The 9,328-nt window shown below is 39.1% G+C and overlaps 1 long non-coding RNA gene across 1 annotated transcript; it reads left to right on the top strand.

Annotated features, from left to right (window-relative positions):
- Nucleotides 1–3,840: 3,840 nt before the first annotated feature.
- LOC311086472 lies at nucleotides 3,841–6,742 on the top strand. The gene is made up of 3 exons (XR_014607081.1): nucleotides 3,841–3,990; nucleotides 5,046–5,203; nucleotides 6,489–6,742. It is a non-coding gene; the product is annotated as an uncharacterized lncRNA (long non-coding RNA).
- The last annotated feature ends 2,586 nt before the right edge of the window (nucleotides 6,743–9,328 follow it).

The raw sequence follows: 9,328 nt of genomic DNA, 5'->3' as shown, positions 1-9,328 counted from the left end.
CAGTGAAGAAGGTGAGCAACATTGTGTTAACGACTTAGCATCATTCCAGGGAGTCTGTCAGGGGGGCAGCGTTTCATATTATTTTGAAGCTTCCCCGGGCGCCGCCATTGGCTAGCGGACCCCCACCTGCTGTTAGCATCCCATTGACTCCCATTCATTTTGGCGTCACTTTGACAGCGAATAACTTTACATCTGAGGCGTTTAAAGACTCCATTTGTCCATTATTTATTTCTAAAGAAACACAACAATGTATAAAAGGCTCCATTACCTTGTAGCTTACGTTATGGCCCCGTAGAAGCAATTTTTGTAAAAATAGGCTAACGATTGCGTCATAACCACGCGACTCTCTGTCGCACAGTAGAGAGATTACCGTATGGACAGGAGGAGAAGCTCGCGGGCAATCGGGGGACGTGGAGGCAAAATGACAAAATAATTAATCAGAATACCTACTAAAAGTTTCTCCTGCTCCTAGCTCATGGACACCTCCTACTCACACTCTCCGTCTCTGCAAGTTTCGGAAGGGAATGATTCAGATTTCTCTTGGCACAGCTACTAGAAGACAGACGGGTTACTCACGTCACATCTACATCGTTAAGCTCAGTTTGAGTCTGCGCAGTACGCTCGACCCCCAGGAAGTGAAAGCTTCTAATTGACTTCACTTGTCTCCGTTGAATCCAATGGGGTCGCTGTGTCCAGTTTATATACTGTCTATGGAGTCTGTGTGGGGTTCTCTGACTGTCTCTCTTGCTCTTTTTACCATAACAAAAAAGAAAATGAAATATTTATTAATGACAGAAATCAAACACAAATTATTTTCTCACATAATGACCATTATGACATAAAAAAACAACCTCCTGTCTGTACTGAATGCAGTTAGAAACAGTTAGAGTAGCTTACAATATTAAAATAATCCAGTTTGATGCGTTCATTTAGACTGAATTTTGGCCGGTAAATGACATCTATAGATACAGACTTTATTATTCCCATCATTCCAAACCTCAAAACTTATTTTAATGAAAACGTTTTATTTTATTTTAATAAAAAAAATATTTTAATTACAAAGTTAATATATATTTAGGTTTTTTCTTTTTTTGAAATCTGTCATTAATTTTACAATAAAATGCATTGAGACTGTAAAGGATTGCCTTAAGGACATTTTTATGGTGGCTTTTAATCTTGCATCAAATAGTGAACTGCATACTGTATGCAGACTTGCATTTACAAATCACCAGCAGTAAATATTGTGCTAGTACTAGTATTGAACTACAAGAAGCAAGACAGTTGCAAGCCTTTGATTAGAGTTATGTAAAGCTTTTGATGGGACAGTTAGGTCAGATGTGGTGACAACAGCTGCGCAGAGGGGGCCCAATTAGATTTTTTTTGTCATGTGGCCATGGGCATCAGTTTGGTTTGAAATGTGCTGGGGACAGAGACGCATTCGGAAGTTCATTTTCAGAAGTGCTGGGTACAATGATGCATTATTTTTTTTTTCCCTCTTTCGCGCAGGTCATGTTTTGAAAGACGATGTCCTGTAGCTTACTAATGTAAATAAATAAAAATGTATACAAAAATGTGATGATGTCCGACTCGTTTTATGAAGAAGAAAGCCGTAAGTTTTCAAAAAGCACAAGACATATGATATGACCCACTATTCTGCTTTATAAGTACCATGTTGACAATATGACATGGACATGACGTGGTTTAATGTACCTAATCAATGATTACCAAATTTCTCTCTCATGTTGCTCCTCATAACCACTGAAACCGGTAAAAAAAAAATCTAACCCAAAGTCTAATTATTGTGGACGTTATCTAGTCCAGTCATTTTATGAAAAAAGGTTGAACAAATTGCAACAGAAGCAAACTCAACTGATTTTGTATCCTCAATATGTCCTGAGTAAGGGAAAAAAAGTCCCGAAGAATCCCATTAGGGGAAAGTTTCGAAAAAGACCCAAATATAGCCTATTCATACGCCTATTCATTTTTTTTCTTATGTGAATAGGGTAAAAATGTTAACCTTTAGATATCACCATGAAAATTACTGTGTTGATTACTTACATCAAGACAAACAAAAAATGTATTACAAGTTTTTTTAAATTGTTTGTTAACATGGACAAACGGTGCATAATCTATTTATGTATGTACTAATTTGCACAAATACCACAACAGATCTAAACATTGGGTATAGCCAGGTGAAAATGTCTTGTTAGAACGAAACGAATACTTTGCTAGTTAACTGGAGATGTTTTATTTATTTATATTGGTACATACGGGCCGCGAAAACCGTGACCCTAAAACCGTGATACGAACCGAACCGTGGGTTTTGTGAACTGTGCCACCCCTAGTGTGTAGATATGGTCAATTGTACTGGGAATTAAATCAAAATATTAGCAAAAAGGCATAGCCACACATTTTCCCACTGAACTCCAACACGTAGCCTATGGTTGGCCAGGCCTATTTTCCTTGGGACATTCCAAAACGCGTAACATGAAAAAGCTTAACATGGTTTACCTAAACAATGATCAATGATAACCAAATTTCTCTGTCATATATTGCTCATCATAACCACTTAAAACTGTCAAAAAATCTAACCAGAAATTTGGTGATCACTGACCGTTGTTTAGGTACATTAATCCATTAAGCTTTTTCCTACAATAGCCTCAATGAAGCAGAAACTCTTAATTTCAGATAACGTCCATAATAATTGGACTTTGGGTTCGATTTTTTGACAGTTTTCAGTGGTTATGAGGAGCAATATGAGAGAGAAATTTGGTGATCGTTGTTTAGGTACATTAAACCACATAAAGCTTTTTCATGTTAGGACTTATATATGAAGCCCATGAGAACCATGGGGAGTCAACTCACAGCTGCTCCTCTGCCCTGCTGAAAATGTGAAGCAGAAACGCGTAATGTCAGATTAGTCCAGTCATTTTAGGCCAAAATGGGGGTCAACCTTGAACAAATTGCAACAGAAGCAAACTCAACTGATTTTGTATCCTCAATATGTCCTGAGTAAGGAAAAAAAAAAGGCCAGAAGAATCCCATTAGGGGAAAGTTTCGAAAAAGACCCAAATATAGCCTATTCATACGCCTATTCATTCCTTCATTCATTCAAGAAGCAATCTAGCGCTGAAATGTGTTTTTTTTAATCAAGTGATCACAGTGCTCGTTGCCGCTGCGATCAGTGGCGCTGATACAGTGTTCTCTTGTGCCTCACGCACACGCCGCACAGTCTTCACTCGGACGCGCGCTTCAATCCGTTGTGGAGACTCTCTATTCGTTCCGGTGAAATCACAAAACAAAATTCACACAAATCTGTCCCTGCTTGATTAATACAACCATAAACATAATCGGTTTTGATGAAAAAGAAAAAAAAATATATATACGAGTGCGGATTAGTAGTCAGAACCTATTAGGGTTGGGCGCTGTCCCCTAAATTGGCAGTTGACGATGTTTACAGTAAAACATCGCGATGGGGGGGGGGGGAATGCTACGGAATCGCGCTGACCATCACGGAGAGAGAGAGAGATAGAGCGAGTGTAGCTACTTCTGAGTGTAGCTAATTCTACTGTGTTTACGCCACGGGAATACTCGGCTTGGCATTTTGAAATATTTATGTTTATTTGGCCGTTTAGGCTCGCAACCGAAGACAAAGCTACCCCAGATAGCAATTACATTTGGGCCACATGTGAGTATTATGTGGCACATATGGCCTAGATGTGGCATGGCTGAACAGATATGGGCCAAATTGTAGCCATATTTGTTTTGCCATAGCTATGGCACACAGTGAGAAACACCGACTTGTGGTAAACATTTGGTTTATACGTGGAAAAACACAGGAATCCTGAAATCAAGTGCGGCAAACATCCGCCGTTCCACACCTGCTCTGCATCTCCCCTCCTATTGGTGGAGAGACTATGGCGCGAGTTTGACTGCGACGCTGGGCAGCTGACGCCATTTACTCTGCTTTCCTCACGACTGTGTATTCAGGTAAGTGATGTTTTGGCATTTTAAGGTCATATAATTGAAATATGCAGCATTATGTGTCAATATTGCATGTTATTATGCGTTTAGTTATTCGTTTCATCGAGGAAGGGGTTGAACTAGCTAATATTTTCCTCAGTTTACTGCTATAACTTACAATAAAGTTTAATGTAGGCTATATAGCAGTTCGCTGGTTTGCCGTTTTAAATTAAGATGTTTTTGTTTATAAATCAACAGCACACTGTCGTACACATATAAAATAGTATAGTTTGTCATGTGTAGTAGCCTATTTGTGAATTAAGTGGTCCAATGTCAGTGTTACTGTTTGTCAAAAAACCTAAATCCTAATTTGTGTTCACAATCATTCAACTAATAATAATATAAAAATGCCAAGAATAAACACATTAATGCGTGTGCATTATTGTATGTATCTTTTTATTTAACTCTGAAATGATATTCAACCAAGACTTTTTCTCATGACTTTTCCCTGTTTAAAATTAAAGTTGTAACGTTAGGCTATTAGTGTCGTCACAATACCAAAATTATGACTTTAGATACAATACCCGATTAAATACCTTGTTAACATGAACTAATAATGAACTGCACTTCTACAGCATATATTAATATGTGTTAATGTTAATTTCAACATTTACTAACACATTCAAATCAAAAATTGTACTTGTTAACTTTAGTATGCACTGTGAACTAACATGAACAAACAATGAATTGCTGTTTCTGTTAACTATCAGTTAATTGAGCAGCCATTCACTGCCGTTATAAAGCTTGGAAGAGGCAGGACATTTTTATAATTACTCTGATTTCTAACGATAGAGATTATATACCATGCTATGGTATACTGTCATACCGCCCAGCCCTAATGTGCGGTATGGGTGGGGCAATGACAATAATTTCCATATTAAAAACCTAGAAAATATGGTTTCAGATGGAGTAAGTAATAGTTTATAGTTCATTTTTGAATATAAAATCACTTTCATTTTAGGGTGGTCTATTTAAATGCATATTTCAACCACTTACACAATGTTTTTTTTTTTTCCTATCAGATTACCTATCTGGGTCTGGTTGGTGGCTTTGACCTGGATAACACCGTATGGAGAGTGCTGAAAGGCACTTTTACAACTGCTGCGGCACGTTATGAACTGGAGAGAAGTCAGTGGGAAGATTGGTGTCCAACGCCTGGTCGTAAAGGAAGTTGTCATTGGTGTGACCTTTTTTAGAAGTCACTTTTATTTGTATAGCACTTTGCACAATACACAACTTTTCAAAACCGCTTTACAGAACATTGTATTTTTATTTCTGTTATCTCAGTAATAGTAATAGTCACAAATTCATGGTTCAGAGCTTAAAGGGATGGTTCGGAGTAAAATCAACCTATAGGGGTCATTTGCACCATGAGATCGAGCCAAACACCAGCGCATGCCTACAACTATCTGTATTTAGTTCATTATCACTGTGTATTTAAAGGGTTAGTTCACCCAAAAATGAAATTTCTGTCAGTAATTACTCACCCATGTTGTTCCAACACCGTAAGACTTCTGTTCATCTTCAGAACACAAATTAAGATATTTATGATGAAATCTGAGAGATTTCTCACTCCTCCATATGCTTCTCTGTTATTGAAACTTGCCAGCCCAGAAAGTTAGTAAAGACATTGTTAAAATAGTTTAAGAATACAGTGGCTCAACCTTAAGTTTATCAAGTGTTGAGAATATTTTTTGTGCGCAAAACAAGCAAAAATAACGACTTTATTCAACTCTTCATTTTCCTCTAAGTGAGTTCACGTAGTGTAACAGCGCAGCGCTTCTGTGTTGTACATCAGAACGTAGGCTCACAATTGGCCAGCATCCCACACATGACCAGCGTCGGACAATAGTGAGTCTACGCTCTGACGTACAACCCAGAAGTTGGAAAAACTTGAGGGTAATTACAGACAGAATTTTCATTTTTGGGCGAACTAACCCTTTATGATCCTCCTTGCAATCAGTACTTGGCCCATTATTGTTTGTGTGTTTCTGCTTCCAAATTGTCTCGCGGATTATCTTGAGTTTATTTTGTGTTAGTAAAAACACTTCTTTTTGTAGACTCTGTCTTTGGACTAAAACATGACATTAATGCTATCTGTGTTGGTGTGTTTTTACATTAGAGTGTGCATGTCTTTAAAAAAAAAAGCAGAATACATGCAGTGCTGTAAATTTTAACCGGTTGGTGCAAAAGTATTCTAAAAATCTAAATAATTTGTCATAAGGAATTATGGTATAATTCTGGCCCACATATTGAAAAATACAATTTGCAATTCCTTTTGAAAATTTATTGGAAAAAAACTTTCATACAGTGGTAATTCAGAGGTGTTTAATTTGTTAATAATTGCAATTAAAATATTAAAGGAAATTTACATTAATGATTTTTTTTTTTTTTTTCATTCTCCTGCAGCTCTAGCTTCCAGGTTGTATTGCTGCTAACATTATTTAAATTCTTCTTTATTGCAGGTGCAGTCAGGCAGAATCCCCTTACTGGAAAAGGTCAACACATTGCCAACCCTCATTGCAGACTTCTCTGCACATCAACACACTTCTCAACTCTTTACCTTTCAAGTTTGCTTTAACTTTCTCAATTTCTCTTTAAAGTTCTCTTTACCAAGTTACTGTGATTTATTTGTATTACTCTCATTAGACTAATTGAACATAACATTAATACATGCTTTGATCGTGTTTTGAACTTTGGTGTAAAAATTAACTTTGAATGCTATTTATATTAATTTGTATTCTTAAATGTTTTCAACTGAATTCTACTTAAAATAAGTACAACTGAGTAGCTGTAATTCTATGTATTCTTAAATGTTTTCAACTGAATACTACTGTAATTATTAAATTCAACTCTGTTGCTGTAATTATATTTATTTTTATGAAATGTTTTCAACTGAATACTACTGTAATTATTATTCAACTCTTGCTGTAATTTTATTTATTTTTATGAATGTTTTCAACTGAATATTAGTGTAATTAAGTACAACACTTTAGCTGTAATTATTTAAATGCTTGTCAAAATAAATAGTTTTGAGTACATTTGTTGTTGAGTGTTTAATTTACCTGTGAGTTAAGACTTTAAATACTGTCAGCTGCATGTGGGCCACATAAGGGCCGTTAGATTTTAACAGAACTCAACCATACTAAAGTTGCATACCAGGCTCACATATAGGCCACATGAAATTGTAGTATTTGGCTCATGCTTGGTGGAGTTATGTCAATCCTTTGGTTCAGTTCTGGCAAAGGAGATGTGGGCCATATCTGGGCCGGCAAACACAAACTAATCTGGGCCACAGCTCAGCTGTTTATCTGGCCCACATCTTTGCCAAAGGAAATTTGCTGACTATGCTTGTCCATGTTGCGCTCGGAGCGCGCGCACAGCATCCTGTCAGTAGAATTCAGTTCTCTTTCGCGACTTATCGCGCTTTTAATATTTCTTTTCAATATAAAGCACATCCTGCTCTTTTCTTTCTCATTCATTCATGTTTTATTATTAATAACTTTAAACAGAATCGTCAACTGAAATCTGCGCGGATTATCAACAATACGACACATCGCAAATCTCTTTGCTAGTTTGTTTTGGTTCCATGCGCCGGTTCCGCTTTTTCATTTCCGACAATGGCGAGCGAAAGAGAGAGAGTGTTTTTGCAGCTTGAGCTAATCGACGTTGAACAACAAATGATTTTATTGCAAATGTTTGATTTTGATTTTAAACACAAACAGTGCAGTGGTCACTTTACAAATGGCGCTATAGCGGGAGGGGGAAACCGGAAAAACTACACTCCGGAAATGATGTATAATCTGACCAATCACAGCCCTTGTGGTCTGCATCGCCTCGACGCGTAGTTACAATTTTTTGGAGGTGCACGTCGAGCTACGGAGGAGGGGGCGGAGAGGGGTTCGCGTCGACGCAGAAGGGTCTGCGGGGGTACGCCGTCGATTCGACGCAGAAGCATAAAACAGGCTTAACTGTTAGGTTACCACAGAAACATAAGCGGTTAGTTGATTGCTGTGGTGACTCGTGACACTCGCGAACAGCAGTGAACACGCACGTCTTAATTTTTTTATCGTTCGTTGGTGAAGGGTGAGAGACCTTGCGAGCCACATGATTTTTGCCTAAGAGCCAGGTTCCCAACCACTGGTGTACGTACACGAACTGCCGTGAGACTGGGCTGGTCTGACAGGGTGGGGGGCGTGGCATCACGATGGACGATGATATCGTCCATCGGCACAACCCTAGAACCTATGACACGCTTGGCAAAAGTTCTGCCACTGGACCATAAAGTACATACGTGAAACAGTCGATCTATGTATTCACGTGAAAAAAACAACATATAGTGGAGTAGATTAGTGATGCGCGGGTCGGCTTTTTTTCCAACCCGCGGGTCCCGCTTTTATGAAATTATTTGGCCCGCCCCAGCCCACCCCAGCCCGCCCCGCAGCTTACTCTTCTTAGTCCGGTTGTTGAGAAGCATGGGCGAACCGTTAATTATTCCAAACCAAGCCGAAAGATATAATTTTACATTTTGAGTGACAGAAAAGTAGAAGGGTGGGGGCACATTGGGGGGGGCAATCAGTTTTCAGGAGGGGCCAGTGCCATGGGACATGACGGTGGAGCCAGGTCTCTGTAAACACCATCAAGCACCAGTCGCGATACTCAAGCGCAAGTTCATGCACAGCTCCTCTATTTTGTTCCTTAAAGACTGCACATTGCTCAAAATCATGGACGGCAGACGTTTCGGAGACGGTGACGGTTTCCTCCTCTCTCTCCTCTTCTTCGGGGTCGCGTCGGATGAACACTTTTCCTTCTGACATCCTCAGGTATGTCCGTGGATAGCGTCGTCCTTGCAGGCCTCAGTGAAAGCAGCTCCGCTCTAGTGTAGCACAACGACAGGACGCCGACAGAGCGTGCAGGTGTCACTCGATTCAAAGTGAAAATCTCCGCTCCGATCAATACCAGCAACAAAAACTGTGCCAGAATCGTCCTCATTATGATTCATTAATTAACTTAACTTGACAACTTTAACTTAAGACAGCACTAATAACACGTAGACAACAGATGATAGACATGGGGTTTTCGAGAGTCTCTGCCACCCCGCCAACTCCATGGCTGGAACACATCCGCTAATGATGCAGCTTCGGCAGCAGTTTCAGGGCCTCGCTCACGGATCCATACCTGGAGCTCAGGAGAGAGCATTCGGAGATACAGCTCAAGAATAATTAATTCTCCAATTTCTCTTTTGCCTTTTGGTCGAATCCACTTCCCATACAACTCCTTCAGCCTGGTATACAGCTCTTTGGGA

The sequence above is a fragment of the Abramis brama genome (assembly GCF_963993115.1).
Source record: "Abramis brama genome assembly, chromosome: 1".
Lineage (NCBI taxonomy): Eukaryota > Metazoa > Chordata > Actinopteri > Cypriniformes > Leuciscidae > Abramis > Abramis brama.
Note: the sequence above shows the minus strand (reverse complement) of the source record. Positions and strands in the feature narration are given on the sequence as shown.